The sequence below is a fragment of the Dromiciops gliroides genome, chromosome 4 (genome assembly GCF_019393635.1).
Source record: "Dromiciops gliroides isolate mDroGli1 chromosome 4, mDroGli1.pri, whole genome shotgun sequence".
NCBI classification, from domain to species: Eukaryota; Metazoa; Chordata; class Mammalia; order Microbiotheria; family Microbiotheriidae; genus Dromiciops; species Dromiciops gliroides.
In genome coordinates this window covers 57,684,888-57,700,850 of record NC_057864.1, presented here as the reverse complement: position 1 = coordinate 57,700,850, position 15,963 = coordinate 57,684,888, and the positions used below count along the sequence as shown (strand labels likewise).

At 40.3% G+C, this 15,963-nt stretch overlaps 1 pseudogene; it reads left to right on the top strand.

Moving 5' to 3' along the window:
* The first annotated feature begins 15,522 nt into the window (after positions 1-15,522).
* Positions 15,523-15,581, top strand: LOC122727062 (annotated as a pseudogene).
* Positions 15,582-15,963: the final 382 nt, after the last annotated feature.

Sequence of the window (15,963 nt, the reverse complement as noted above, 5' to 3'; positions counted from 1 at the left end):
ACTTACACATGGAACCCATACCATTATTAATCAAGTGATTGCTCTATTTGTTTGAAGTTTGGTAATTGAGTTTGGAGAGGTTATTCCTCTTGCTTTTTCTAATTCTACCTTAAACTTCTGTCTCATGATAGAGGCTTTTAAAGGTTCAGGATACCAGTAGTCCACACAAGGAACACAGAGCATACTAGACGATCAAAGCGAAGCAGCTTTATTAAGAGGTAACTTACAGTATAAAAGGCTGTCAGGGAGGATGGCTGAATCTGGTCAGGTCCTCTGGGACCTTGGTGGATTTGGTCACCCTCATAGGGCCCCACATGGAATGGGGTACCCCAAGCCAATGAAGTCTGGTGGGTTTGTATAGGGTTCTTATTCAGGTCAAACAAGATTTGGCATTGGGGTCAGGAAGCTATAAGCCTGGATCTGGGGACTGGTGTTGTCTTCATTCTAGTAGAAAGGTAGAGGCAAGATTTCTGGAGAATTGGTGGTGAATGGCTATTAACACTCCCATCTAGTGGGAAAGGGGCTTCTAACCTTTACTCATGGTCTTATTTTGACAGGGTGATCAGGAAAATTTGTGTTTCCCTGGGGTTATTTTGGGCAAGTAGGTGGCACAGTGGATAGAATGCCAGGCCTGAAGTGAGGAAGACCCATCTTCTTATTTGGCCTCGGACACTAACCAGCTGGGTAACCCTGGGCAAGCCACCTAACTCTGCTTGCCTCAGTTTCCTCATCTGTAAAATGAGCTGGAGAAGGAAATGGCAAACTGCTCCAATATCTTCATCAAGAAAACTCCAAATGAGGTCACAGAGAGTTGGATGTGACCAAAAGATGACTGAACTGGGGTTTCTTCCTTTTATCAGGAAGGGATGATTGCGACACCCCACCCTCCTTTATCTAGACATAATAGTTGGAGATGAAAAGTATTTTTATTATATTTATTCATATTATTGTTGTTATTGATGATAAAATAGTAATAATAATTAATAATAACACTTTTAATTTTTGACAATCAATAAGCATTTATTAAGCACTTACCATGTTGCAGGCATTATATTAGGTCCTTGAAACATAAAGGTAAAACCTTAAAATGTTCTCCCTTGAAGGAATTTATATCCAGTCAAAGGAAACACACACACACACACACATTTGAGCAAACAAATAAGTTGATGGCTGCAAAGCACTAGAAGATGGGACTGGAGTCAGGAAAGGCCTTACATAGGAGATAATATTTGAGCAAAATTTTGAAGAGAAGGGGCAGCTAGGTGGTGCAGTGGATAAAGCACCAGTCCTGGATTCAGGAGGACCTGAGTTCAAATCCGGCCTCAGACACTTAACACTTACTAGCTGTGTGACCCTGGGCAAGTCACTTAACCCCAATTGCCTCACCAAAAAAAACCCAAACAAACATTCTTTAAGAGAATTACAGACTCAATAAGATGGAGGCAAGAAAGGAGTACATTACAGGTAGAGTAAAGCCAGTGCAAAAGCAGAGATGAAAGACAGACTTTTGGGTGTAAGAAGGGCAAAGAGACCACTTTAGGTAGGCCATAAAGTAGAATGTAAAAAGTTTAGAGTAAGGTTGAGAAAGGCTCTAAGACGTCAGATACAGGAGGTTTAGTTTATATATATATATATATTTGCAGGGCAATGAGGGTTAAGTGACTTGCCCAGGGTCACACAGCCAGCAAGTGTCAAGTGTCTGAGGCCGGATTTGAACCCAGGTTCTCCTGAATCCAGGGCCGGTGCTTTATCCACTGTGCCACCCAGCTGCCCCCGTTTGATTTCTTTCTGTCTCCCTTTTCATTCCTTCCCTCAGTGGTATTTGCATTTTGTCCTAGGGGCAATGAGGAGCCATTGAGCAGAGAAGTAACATGGTCAGAGTGGTGCTTTGGGAATGTTTCTTTGACAGAGGCATGGAAGATGAATTGAAGAGGGAAAGGATGAGGGGAGGGAATGGAAGGAAGGAAGGAGGATAAATTGAAGGGGCTATGAAGTCTGGTACTATGATAGCCTTCCATTGCCTGAGAAAACGTCCACACGTTTTAAGTGAATATTTTGTAGGCTTATCTATAAGTCAGCCTTGGCCATAAACATAGCAGGGCACTGACCCATATGGGAATACCCAGCTGGAAGTTCTCTTCCCTGGTTACATTTATATGTGCCTTATGACTGTTTCTGGGGCCACATGGCTCCATTATTCTTGTCTATTAACCTGAAATCCTGATACATATCATTGCATACCCATTAATGTCAGCATAAACTTGAAGTTTATTGGTATTATCTCCTTTATGAAGCAGATGGCTCTGATGTTAGGGTATGATGCAAAAGGCTTGTTCTTTTTTTGGTATTACCACCAACACCTACTATGTTCTTTCTTAGAGTAGAGACTTACTAAAAGCTTATTGAATTGATGTCTGGTGTAGTTTGGTTTCCTGTGTCATTGCTTTTTGAAACTTTATAAAATTTCTCAACCAGTTGAATGTCAACTAGCCAGAGATTTGCAAGACAAAAATAGGATAACTAATGAAGTAGTCAGTTTTCCAATATTGAGTGTGTTCATAAAGAGGCTTCATCAAGGGTGCCTTTAGAAGAGATTCCTTCATGGGATGTAAATGTGGAATTGATGGCCTTTCAATATGAGAAGATTTCAGTTCTTTAAAGCCAACCAGTTCTAATGGGGAGGGTGTGACATCCACAATAAAGGGGCATTCAAGCAGGCTCTTGTGGGTTCAGGTATTTGGTTAACATTGAAGGTAGATTAAAATTGTCTAGCTTAGTTGAGTCTGAAAGCAAGAACTTGATATTCTCAGTTGCATATAGATTAGATCAATAGTTTTTAAACACTAGTATGCTCCATGAGATAACTCCAAAAATTCCTTGAACCACTGAAGAGTCCTCTTGGATATTTTGTGTCATTATTGTCATCGTCATCAGCAAAAACATTTTCATCCTCAGCAGTTTCAGCAGCATCACAGTTAAAACTTTCCTACAATCCCTTAAATGACAATGATCCATAAACACATAAGAACAATATTTTTAACAAATGCTGTCAAACCAAAAATTTATTATCTTCAAGCAGCTTAAGATAAAAAGAATCTTTCACAATATGGACATCATGTGGCAACAGAATGAGATACGTACCATCCTTGTCAACCTATCTATGACTGGAGTTATTTCCAAACATGTTTTCCGTGAGACTAGAGAAGATATAGAAGAGGACCCCTTACATCCTAATCCTTTCATTGACATATAAAAAGCAATTATTTTATTCATTTGTGTAATAGTCTAAAGTAAACCAAACATGAAAGTATAATAGCAGAATGGCAATTTATCCCAGAGCAATTTTTATCTGAATTCTATCCAAAAATAAGAATGAGATAATAACAATAATAGCAATAATAAAAGGTATTTATATAGTTTTAAAGGTTTAAAAGCACTTTATATGCATGACAGCATTAAAAGCTTACAAAGAACCTATGAAATAGGCAATAGTAGTATGATTATCTCATTTGACAATAAGGAAAATGAGTCTCAGAGAGGTTAAGCGACTTACCCATGATCACACAATAATATATCCTTGTTGTTGTTCAGTTGTTTTCAGTTGTATACAACTATTCGTGAGCCCATTTGGGTTTTTCTTGGCAAAGATACTGTCATAGTTTTCCATTTCCTTCTCCAGCTCATCTTACAAATGAAGAAACTAAGGGAAATAGGGGTAAATGACTTGCCCAGGATCACCCAGCTAGTAAGTGTCTGAGGCCAGATTTGGACTTGGTTCCCCCTGATTCCAGGCCCAGTACTCTATCTACTGCACCACCTAGATCCCCCATAATGTATCCTAGATGAGATTTAAACCCAGTTTTTCCTTTGTCCAAGTTCAGCAAACAATCTATCACTCTACCACATAAAATTTTATATACTCCCAATACTTCTAGGGCCCATCCTAGTGTTACAGTGAGGTTGAGCAATTCCAGTGCTAAAAATCAACAACAATAGGGAGAGCTTTAGTAATAGGCAACCCATATTTGTATCATGTTTTCTCAACACTTTACAACATCCCTCTGGGTAGATAGTACAATTATTATGATGCCCACTTTACCACTTTACAGATGAGGAAACTGAGGTATTTCACACAATGAGTAAGTGGCAAAGCAGGGACCTGAGGTTAGTCTTAAGGCTCTAATTCCAATGTTGTTCCCACTGTAATTCTTCCCCACTCCAGCCTTTTGACAACTTTACAGAGCTCTGCCTCACATTTCCAATTCATGTGCAAGTCAAGACATCACTAGGCAAATATCCTCCATCCTCTTTGAGAAGCAAGAATAACAACAAGCATTTTGAAAGTCTGAAAATCAATAGACAAGGGGAATAAATTGATAATGTTGCAACATGATCAGAGGATGGTCTTGGGAAGGCTGTACTCTACTCAGGGTACGGTAATCTAGCCCAATTAGCTGAATTAGAAGCAGGCATTTCACCTCATCCTGGGTGGAGAGCTTTAGGAAAGGGCTAAGAGCCCCATAGGAGAAAAGCTTCTAGAGACAGGCCAATACATCAGGGAGTGGCGGAATCCACTTAAGATATGTACCTTATCCAAAGGAAAATAGGATTTGCTTGTGAGATTACAATTATTTGCATATGTATGATACATATTAAGTAAAGGCAGACCTAATGCTTATCACTAAGCAAATTAGCAAAAAATCAAATAGAGAAAGTAAAGAGATAAGAAGTAATAAAGTTGGGAATAAGTGGCAGAATCAGGGAGCAGGAGAAATAGAGCAGAGGATTTAGGCAGAATGTGCAGTCAGGGGAAAGAGGGGAAGAAGAATAGGACTGAAAGAGATCTTAGAGCTCATCCAGGTTGTTGTGAGCATCACATAAAATATTTTTCATTTTGTATTTGTATTATATGTCTATATACATGTATACATACACATAGGCAGATGTATGTGTCTACATATATATTATTTCTGTGTGGATGGATAGGTAAATAGATGATAGATAGATAGGTAGATGGTAGATAGATATATGGATAGATAAATGATAGGTGATAGATGATAGATGATAGATAGATAGATAGATAGATAGATAGATAGATAGATAGATAGATAGATAAATAGATAAATGATAGCTAGATAGATGATAGATAGGTAGATAGGTAGATAGGTAGGTAAGTAGTTAAGTAGGTAGATTGGTAGATTGATAGACAGATACGCAGGCAGGCAGGCAGGTAGAGTGCATATGCATGTATCTAACATGTCTTTGGGATCAGATCTATGATTCCATTTGTGTGGGATGTTTCCAGACAAGAACTTCCTCTGCCAATAAAGACCAGCACCTTCTCTACAGTTGGGGATCTTAAAGAGCTTCTTACTGTACTGAGAGGTTAAATGATTTGCCCAGGATCACATAGCCAGTGTGGGAAGAGGTGAGTCTTGAACCGAGGTCTGCCTGACTCTTTTGCTAACTCTCTCACCACTATGTCACACTGCCTTGATAATGTATGGCTATGCTTGGTATTATATATGCACATATATAACGTGCAGTTTATATATGTGTGTGAAGCAATTATTTAATAACCTGAGTGATACAGTCATAGTAGTTGGCACATGTCCCTATCACTGGGATTTCAGAAAGCCTCCCAATGTGTACACATGACATCAAAATAGCCCCAACCAAACCGCTCATGAATGCCTGAAATTCCTTTAAGGAGAGAGTAAAGTCTTTCATTGAATAATTAGAGATATGCCTTAAAGGTCAAATAATCTTTTAAAAGGTGCTCTGGGATAGGACAAATAGCCAGAAGCCCTGGAGACAAGTCCCAGCTCAGGCACTTAGCATCTGTGTGACCTTGGGTAAATCATCTTTAATTTCCTCATCTGTAAAATGAGGATAGTAATATTTGTCTGCTTGCCTCATGGGGATTATTCTGAAGATTAAATAAGGCCATCTATCTAAAGTGCTTTATAAATCTTTGACACCTACTCAACTTTTGGCTATTATTATTGTAAAATGATTCACACCCATGGGCATGAAGTTGGAGCAGCCAACCTCTAGGGTCTCTTTAAGCCCTAAGATGCTATGATTCTATAATAATGTGACAAATTGTATTAGGACTTGTACTTAGTAACCCCCGCACTTTTCCAAACATTTTTTCATTGCCCAAGATCATCTTGTAGAATGAAAAATACTCTTGTTAAGAGAAAATTTGGTACAAATACTTATGGAGAAAGTAGATGATGACTATTTGTTCCCCTAAGATTAGGTCCCTGCCTGGTACCACAATTCTTCTTGGGGCCAGCTATTTTTGTTCCTGAATCCAGGTCTCTCTTTAAGAAGTTCCTATTTTCTGATACCAAACCTTCCAAACTTTGATCCTCTGAGCCTCTGGATCAAGGATTTTATTATTCCATGAATGAACAATGCTTTATACAGTAACTATTTCTCTATCACCAAACATCACTTTATGGATGACTTATGAATTTGCTGTCATAAGAAGGTGCCTTAGCAGATCTTCTTACCAATAATTGATTAGTAGGTCTTATTTCTTTTTAAAGATTATATATATATATATATATATATATATATATATATAGTAGGTCTTATTTCAAATGAATGGATAATTCTGATTTTATGCTTCAGCATTTGATGCTTTATGGAAATTGAACCCTGCCTTCCCCTTCCTTTTTGGACTAGACATGTGATTGGTAGAAGAGGCTCTGGATGAACTAACCCTTTCTACCAATGCAGAAGAGCAACTTTTCTTTTTCTTTTTCTTTTTTTTGCGGGGCAATGGGGGTTAAGTGACTTGCCCAGGGTCACACAGTCAGTAAGTGTCAAGTGTCTGAGGCCGGATTTGAACTCAGGAACTCCTGAATCCAGGGCCGGTGCTTTATCCACTGCGCCACCTAGCCGCCCCTCTCCTTTTCTTAATACTAAGAGAGAGATGCCTGGGAAAATGGGAAGTTAAGCTCACCAATGGCTAAACAGTCAGTATATGCCAGAAGTAGGCCTTGAACTCACGTCTTCCTGGCTCCAAAGTCAGTTTGCTTTAGTAGGTAGCTAAGTCACGCAGTGATTGGAGTAAGGAAGAGCTGAGTTCAAATTCCACTTGATACATGCACTAGCTATGTGACCTTGGATAATTCACTTCATCTCTGTTTGCCTCAGTTTCCTCATCTGTAAAATAATTTTGGATTTGAACACAAAATATTGTGTTGACTACATTCTAGCATCAAAAGATTATAGATTTAGAGTTAAAATTAACCTAGTTTTACAGATGAGGAAACTGAGGAGAGAGAGGTTAAGTCATTTGTCCAAGGTCATGAAGAGATTGGATTCAATCCCAAGAACTTTGGTTCTTTCCCACTTCACTGTACTACAAGGTCATGTCTCTCAAGGTTTCTTCATTGTACACATCTATATTGCTTTTCCCCCCAGCTCTCATGATGGCTATGTAAACTTCACTTACTCTAGAATATACATTGTTAGGAGTTTAGGTATTAAGACACTATAGAGTGATAATGTAGACATCTATGGAAATTGCAAATGATCTTGTTCCATGCCTTGCATATTAATCCCTAGGTGAAAATCCTGTAAAAGAACAGAGTTTATGACCTTGCAGTGCTCCTCTCCCTCCCTCCCTTCCTTCCTTCCTTCCTTCCTTCCTTCCTTCCTTCCTTCCTTCCTTCCTTCCTTCCTTCCTTCCTTCCTTCCTTCCTTCCTTCCTTCTTTCCTTCCTTCCTTCCTTCCTTCCTTCCTTCCTTCCTTCCTTCCTTCCTTCCTTCCTTCCTTCCTTCCTTCCTTCCTTCCTTCCTTCCTTCCTTCCTTCCTTCCTTCCTTCCCTCCTCCCTTCCTCCCTTCCTTCTCTCCTCCTTTTGTCTTTCTAACATTATTTAATTTTGCTTATTCTCCCATCACCTTTCTATGGCAAATGGAAAGAGCACAGGAAATTGAAGATTATAGATTTAGAAATTAGAATAGGACTTAGATGTCATTTAGTCCATCCTCCCTCCTTTTATAGATAGGGAAACTGAGGCCCAAGAGAGGTAAAATGACTTGCCCACTTAGTAAGCACCAGGACCAGGATTGAAACCACAGTCTCTGACTCCAAATACAGTACATCAAGCTTCTACTTCATGAATATTGTATTTACTTTGCTCTGTGATGTTGTATCCCCCTGGTAAGCTCCTCAAAGGTAGGGATCTTTCTCTTTTTAGTCTTTGTATCCCAGTTGTCAGTTCAGGGCCTTGCTTATTAAGCAGAGTAGGTGAGCTGAATTGAGTTGGATTGATTGAAATTGGAGACACAATTAAACATAGCAGTTCTGTTCAGAGAGGGGGTTCCTGTAGGAATAATAATATTTTGAAATGAAAATAGAGTCTAAAAGTAGGAAAAGAAAAAAAAGTAACCAAAAGAAAATATCTCTAAGCTACACCCAATAGACTTAAAAAAAATTCACAGTTCAAAACAACTCACAGTGTGACCCTGGACAAGTTATATAGCCTCTTGGCCTCAATTTTCTCAGCTATAAAAATGAGATGGTTAGACTAGATAATATCTAATGGTCCCTCTCATTGCCAAAGTGACTTCTTCCACATTCATTTCCCATTCTCCACTCTTCTCCTACCACCTGCCTTCTTCTTTCCTACCTATCCATTGGCATGGCAGAGGTTTCTGGTCCCTGTTTCTAAATGGAGAGTGAATACTAGACATATGCTGAATGCACTTTTTGCTTGTTCCATCCATTCTTTCTTAAATTAAGTGAAAATGAGAAACTCAGTATAAAAACTAGTGGAGGTAGAGTCAGAGTCTCTGGGTTAGGACACCAGGACCACTACTACTCAGCTTGGCAAATGGCGTCACCTGCTCAGTCCTCAGTTTTCCTATCTGTCAAATGAAGGGGTTGGTTGGACTAGACAATCCCTGAGGTCCCTTCTAACTGTATGTCTGTGATCCTGGGAGCTGTGATTAAATGATCTTCCCTTCCAGCTCTATGTCTGATGAACTCTTCTAAGGAGGCAAAGGAAATGCAATTCTCAAGATGACGGTTTAGAGAAACAAAGAAAATCATTACTATTCCACCAACCACCCCCCAATCTAATCAGGCCTCTGAAATATTCTTGCATGTATCTTCAACAGATAAATCCCAGTGGAGACATTGCCCATAGCAAAATATAGCACACAGAATAATATGTACCCTGATAGCATAGTCAACCTTCTGTGGCTCAGTAAATAACCTCAATTATGTACAGGAATGTGGCTTGTAAACTTTTCACAGAAGGATTACTCTTAGAATCAGGGTTTGGGTAGTAGTTGGATGAGCAGACTGGGGAAGACCTGGACTGTGAGTCCAGACAGATCCAATATGGACATAGGCTAGATGAAAGAAGGTAAAGTTATTTCTTGAGCACATTAATACAAAAGAATGTCAGGAGAGTGTCAGAATCAGATGGAAAAGATAGCAAGATTTAAGTACCATTATCCAAAGGCACAACTAGGGTGAGGCAGGCGGAGCTTTGGCCTAGAGAGCTAGCATGGTGGGGTACATTTCTCCCACCCCCCATGGTAGTCTTCTGTTCAGTGGGGGCAACAGAAGGAGTCTCCAGAGCTAGGGCAGGTTGGTCACAGGATAAGAAGCAGATGAAGTTAGCTTAAGTCAGAGAGATGCTACTCCTCTAAATCAGATGTTGCCTTGGGCAGGGGATGCAGCACTTCCCATGTAGCTGAGCACAAATAGCAGGGTAATGTGATTTTCCCCCAGATGCGTTCCTGTCTGCAAAGAGGGGGATCTATTAAGTCCCTTAGTACCTATGGGGAAAGAGGTGGGGATACTCCCAGAAAGAGGAAGTGTTTCCCTAGACATGGGAATTCAAGGGAGGAGGAATCTCCTTCAGAACCACTTAGCACATCACTTTGTGGACAAATGGCACTGTGGAGCCCTGGATACTTTGAAGATTGGGGCTAAATTGTTCCAAGTCCAGAAATGTATTTATCAAATCTATGTTAAAATTCATGTACACTGCAGAGCTCTAGGTCATCCCTGCAAAGTGCATTGGGCTAGTATATCGTCCTCAGTACCAACCTCTCTCCCCAGTGAATTTGCCCCAGGCACCAATATTCCTAGTTACAGTTCAGCCATTAGCCAAAGGTTCAGAGGTTCAGACAAAGGTTAATGTGTCCAAGATCCAGAGTATCTATCCAAGCAAGACTGGGGCAGATAATCAATAGAGGTCTAAACATCAGGTCATTAATTTACAGGGGACCAGACAGGGAGATGGTCAGAATTGGGAAGGTCTGGAAGTGTTGTTGTTATTACATCGTTTCAATTGTGTCTGACTCTTGACTCCATTTATTGTTTTCTTGGCAGAGATATTAGAGTGGCTTGTCATTTCCCTCTTTAGTTCATTTTATAGGTTAGGAAACTGAGGCAAACAGGGTTAAATGACTTGCCCAGGGTCACACAGATAATAAATTTTGATTTGACTTCAGACATGTCTTCCAGACTCCAGGTCCAGCACTCTATCTGCTAAGGCACTCAGCAGAAATTCAGTCAAAAGGGAAAAATAGACTAGAATTCTAAGTTAGTAGGATGTAAAGAAATGAAGGAATTGTGAGTAAAAATGCCGCAATGATTTGGGTCCACTTTTTTAGAACTAGACTGGCTACATTCCTCCTTGAAGTTCTAGGGGTATCTCCTGAGGCACTGGGGTGAGTCTTCTCTAATACTATTGAAACAGGTCCCTCCCCATCTGGTGTGTTCTCCCCACTGTTAACCACAGTGATTAATGCCCCAGTTCCATTTAATCCATTAACATCAATTAGCTTTTACAAAGAGATATTTACTTCAAAGACACAGCAAGAACCGAAATACAAATGTTTTCCCTGACACATAGGTGCACACTCTCTCCTATATTACCTTGGTCTCTGAGGACTCAAACTTAATTGAGTTTTCACATAGCATTCATCATACTAGTTTCCCTTTCAAATGCAGCATAGCCAATGGACTGAGTCCTCATTTCAGCTACTAGTGGGCTGGGTCCCTCAGGTCATTTTGCAGGGTGTCATTACTGGCCTGCTTGGCTACAAAACCTGGCATGGACTTCAACTCCCAGACCTCTGGTGGCTCACCATTCTGATGTTTTAGGTGCTCACAAGGTCAGAGTTATTTTTAGCATAACAGCAGCAGCAGCAGCAGCAACAACAACAACAGCAACAAGAACAATAATAGCATATATATAGTGTTTAAAGGTTTCTGAATCACTGTACATATGTAATCCCAGTATGAAAGCTCATTGGTATGAGACTGTCTCCTGACTAGATGGATGAGGCCAACCCCAATTCAGGTTGCCGAAAGAAAAGACGCTGGGGAAAGACATGAGAGGAGGAGTAGTCTCCATCATGCCTCTATTCCCAGCTTGGTACATTAGAGACGTCAGGGACTTTCCCCTTTGGTAAGACCTAGGATTCTCTAGGTTGAACTGTTACCTGGATCCCAATAAGAGATCTTCACTCTGTATTGTCTGAGATACATACACACACATGCATGCACGCACATATATATGCACATACAATCACACATGTACATATATACACAAACATAAATATGTTTTCTCATATGTATACTATCTCTGATTTTTGTCTATTATTGAATTGGATAAATGGGTTTCTTGGCTAATTGCTATTTGTTTTCATTGTGCAACTGGAATTTGGTGGAAAGGAAATCAAGCCTTGGATACTTGGGGCCTTGCTTCCCCAGTTAATGAAACAGTGATCAGAAGTTAGCTCAAACCTGAAAACCTTATTCCCTAGACTAGTAATATTTAAAGGAGCAGATGGATATAATTCCAGCCCAGTACCTATTCTCTAAGAGGATAGCAGAGTGGCCAAACCCTCTGGCCCCAACCTCCTGCTTCCTTTCCTGGCAGGAATTAAATCTCCCTTGTAGAAGGCAGGGGAGGGGGAAGGGGAGAAGAGGCTAGGGATGTCTATTCTCCCTCCCTTTGAGCCACACAATGACACCCCCATGCCACAGGAATGGGGGGACAGCCCTTGCAACACATACATTATGGCATTTGATCCTCACAATAACTCTGTGAGGTAGGTGTTATTACTCCCCCCATTTTGCAGATGAAGAAATGATTGCTGAGAGAATTTAAGTGATTTGTCCAGGGCCATGCAGTTACTAAGTGTCTGAGGCAAGATCTGAATTCAGGTCTTCCTACCTCCCCAAATAGTGTTCTATCCACTGAGCTAACTCAACATCCTCCTAAAACCATCAAAGACTTAGAACACAAAAGAAACAGAAGAACTATGAACTCTCAGTTGTACATAGCAGCTCTCAGTGAGAAAGAGCCCAAGCGCCCTTCACCACCCAGAGGAGCAGAGCAATTCTTTCTCCGGCTCTAACACCAACAGGTCCAAAGATACTCAGAGCCCAGAGGCTCACCCTATATGACTAGTGTTCCAGTCCTGACTCCACAGTCAATCCACAGTCTGTCTCCTCATCACGTAGTTGTCAGATTGGAACCAGCTACATGACATTAGTGCACACTCCAAGAAAAGGGACCAACTGCTTTCATTATACACCCTCATAGGTTTCTGGAAGCAGGCTCTCCAGCTTCTTCCACATTGGGTCTGCCACTCCGGAGGAATATAGCAATATAAAGGTATATGATTTAGTCAGAACCATAGCTGGAATCTAGATCTAATAGTAAATGGCATGTATGTAGTGCTTGGGGCTCATTACCTCCTTTGAACCTCACAACAACCCTCTGAAGCAGGTATTGCAGGTCTTGCTACCCCCATCTTACAGATGAGAAAACTGAGGCACGGGGAAGGTAACTAGTTGGTTGTAGTCTCACAACAAGTAAGCAATAGGAGGAAAAATTTGAGCTTCAGATTTCTACTGACTGCTTGTACCACCTTGCCTTTAAATCCAACTCTTTGCCCTGTTGGGCTCCTTTCCCACCTTGCAGACACTAGTGAAGCTACTTTGTATGAGAGTGGATCAAATTTCTAAAATGCATCTACAAATCTACTTTTTTCATTTGAGGGATGAGGACTAAGGATACAAAATGTTATAAACACTGCCAGATGAATTCATTGTATTGGTTGGTTTTGCTTAGAAGCTTTTAAAATTTATTCCAAGTGAAAGCTCACTGGGTAAAGCATATTCAGAAATGACTGATAAAAATAAAATTCTTTTAATTAAATAAAACAAAAAAATAATTCACTTCCTAAGTGCTGTTTTTCTTAAGTATGATAAGAATTCAATATTCCAGTAGATCTATGATAACCTCAATATAATTATTCCCTAACAAATAAAAAAATGATTGTCATGTCTCCCATGTTAATATAAAATAAGACTCAATGAATACCTGGTAGTTAATAACAATACCTTAAATTTGCATAATTTAATATTCTTTCCTACAGTCATTGTCTCATTTTCTTATGTTATCCTTATAGCAATCCAGATGAGGGATGGAGACCACTTAGCAGATTAGGAAAAACAAAATCTGTACAGAGTAATTAAGCAATTTGATTAAAGCAACTTAACTAGTTACCATCCAAGTTGAGACCATATGCCTAGTCCCTTCTTTCCCCAGCCTTTTCGTGGGTTGGCACTGGCACTCATCAAGTTAAGTTAAATCAAGTCAACAAGCATTGAGTAAGTGCATACTATGGGCTAGGTGCACTACTAAGAACTGGGGACATAAAGACAGGCAATAAGACCACACCTGTTCTTAAGGTCTTTCTATGTTAATGGATAAGACTACATATAAGCAGCTGAAAGATATATACTGAATAGGTGGAGGGCTTTCAGAGGGGGAGGTCTTAGGAACTGAAGAGATCAGGAAAGGTCTCCTGGAATAGGTGAGATTTGAGCTGTCTTGAATGAAGTTAGGAAAACTGGGAGGTAGAGGTGAGGGGACAGAGCACATCAGATATAGAAGACAACTATGGCAAAGTCTGGGAAACAGAACAAGGGTATTTGGTAGTATAGTACATAGATATACACTACTGAAACAGTGGAGGAGGGAATTTCCAAAGAAGGCAAGAGGCTGACCCCTGACCCATCACTATGTTTTGCTAACATTCCCATTCTGTTTGAGAATCACCTGCTCCACCCTCCCCTACCCCACCCTGTATGCTCCTGTTACTGGACAAAGGTTGGTAGGTAGAGGTAGAAAGGTTGGACTAATTTAGTCTAGGCATGCCATGGCTATAGACCTTGCATCCAAACTAGGGGGTCACAGCCCTCAAATCCAATCCACTGGATGGGGTGGTTGGTCTTTTATCATTTTGACAAGTGCAAAATCAAAAGAATGGATGAGGAAAGAGAAACATACACACACACATATACACACATTTCTTTCTGTAATGAGACCATTAGGGAGGCTACAGAGCATTTACCAGCTCAGTGGCTAAGGAGGCATCAAGCCCTGTAGATCAGAGCCATGGTCTGTCACTGCTTTCTAGCAAACACATTGTGCCCAGACTCAAGAAAATGAACCTATTCCATCAAAGTGCCAAAATACAAGCCATGGAGCTGATTTGTCAGGGGTCCAGGTGAGAGAACTAGTAAACAATGACCAAGAAACCATCTTCAAATGGTACAGGCTCTTTTTAAAAGATGGATATCTTTGTCAACAGAATACTGAGACTGGGAGTCAGAAAACCTTTCCTTGGACTTGGTGTCATCTGCTTCACCATCCAGCAAAACACTAATATTTATGACCTCAACATCAACGTCTCACACTATAGTTTTTTTTACAACTACCCTTGGCAATGCAAGAAAAACATAAGCATAATATACACCTTTGACAGCATCAACAAACAACAGGTGAGTATTTCTTTTTTGTCTGAATCTGTGGTTTCCTGGTATAGAAACTTCTTCTTTGGAAACAGGTCTGTGAATACAGAAACTCACTGATAACTTATAGACATAAGATTGCCTAGGGTACTGAGAGGTTAAATAGTTTGCCCGTGCCTATTTAGATAATATGTCAAACGTAAGACTTGAACCCAGGTCTCAATTCAAACATCAGTCTGTTAAGAAACCATCAATAAGAAAGTAGCCACAAACTAAACTAAATTTGAAAACCCAAGGGGTAATGGGGCAGAAGCTAGTAATTTGTAGATTGTTTCTGGAGCGTTAACAAGATATCATGATCAGTAATTCTTTATCTTGGGTCACCATAGCCAAAGTTCTTTTTTGTAATCGATGAGGAGAAAGGGGAGGGAGGGTTAGGGGAAAAATAGACACAAAAACATTCTAGCCTCAATGGTCAGGAAAATTGCCTCAAACCTGTACTTCGCCTACAATATATTATGGTAAGATGTGTAGAAGAACTGGAATAAACCTTAGCAATGATCTACTTTGATCCTCTCATTTTGCAAATGAGAAACAACAAGATTCAAAGGTGTTAAGTAGTGCCACATACAGTAAGTGACAAAAATAAGAATTGGAACCCAGGTTCTTGGCTTTTGGTTCCATTTCTCTTTAGATTATGCCACCTGGTGCTCGCTTCCACAGCACATATACTAAAATTGTAATGATACAGAGAAGATTAGCATGGGGGGCAGCTAGGTGGTGCAGTGGACAAAGCACTGGCCCTGAATTCAGGAGTTCCTGAGTTCAAATCCGGCCTCAGACACTTGACACTTACTAGCTGTGTGACCCTGAGCAAGTCACTTAACCCCCATTGCCCCGCCAAAAAAAAAAAAAAGATTATACCACCTGTAGGGGCAGCTAGGTTGCACAGTGGATAGAGCACTGGCCCTGCAGTCAGGAGGACCTGAGTTCAAATCCGGCCTCAGATACTTGACATTTATTAGTTGTGTGACCCTGGGCAAGTCACTTAACCCCAACTGCCTCACCAAAAAAAAAAAAAGATCATACCATCTGCCTCATCAAGGCACAAACTTATCATGACATGCTCCTTCATTGTGATGTAATTG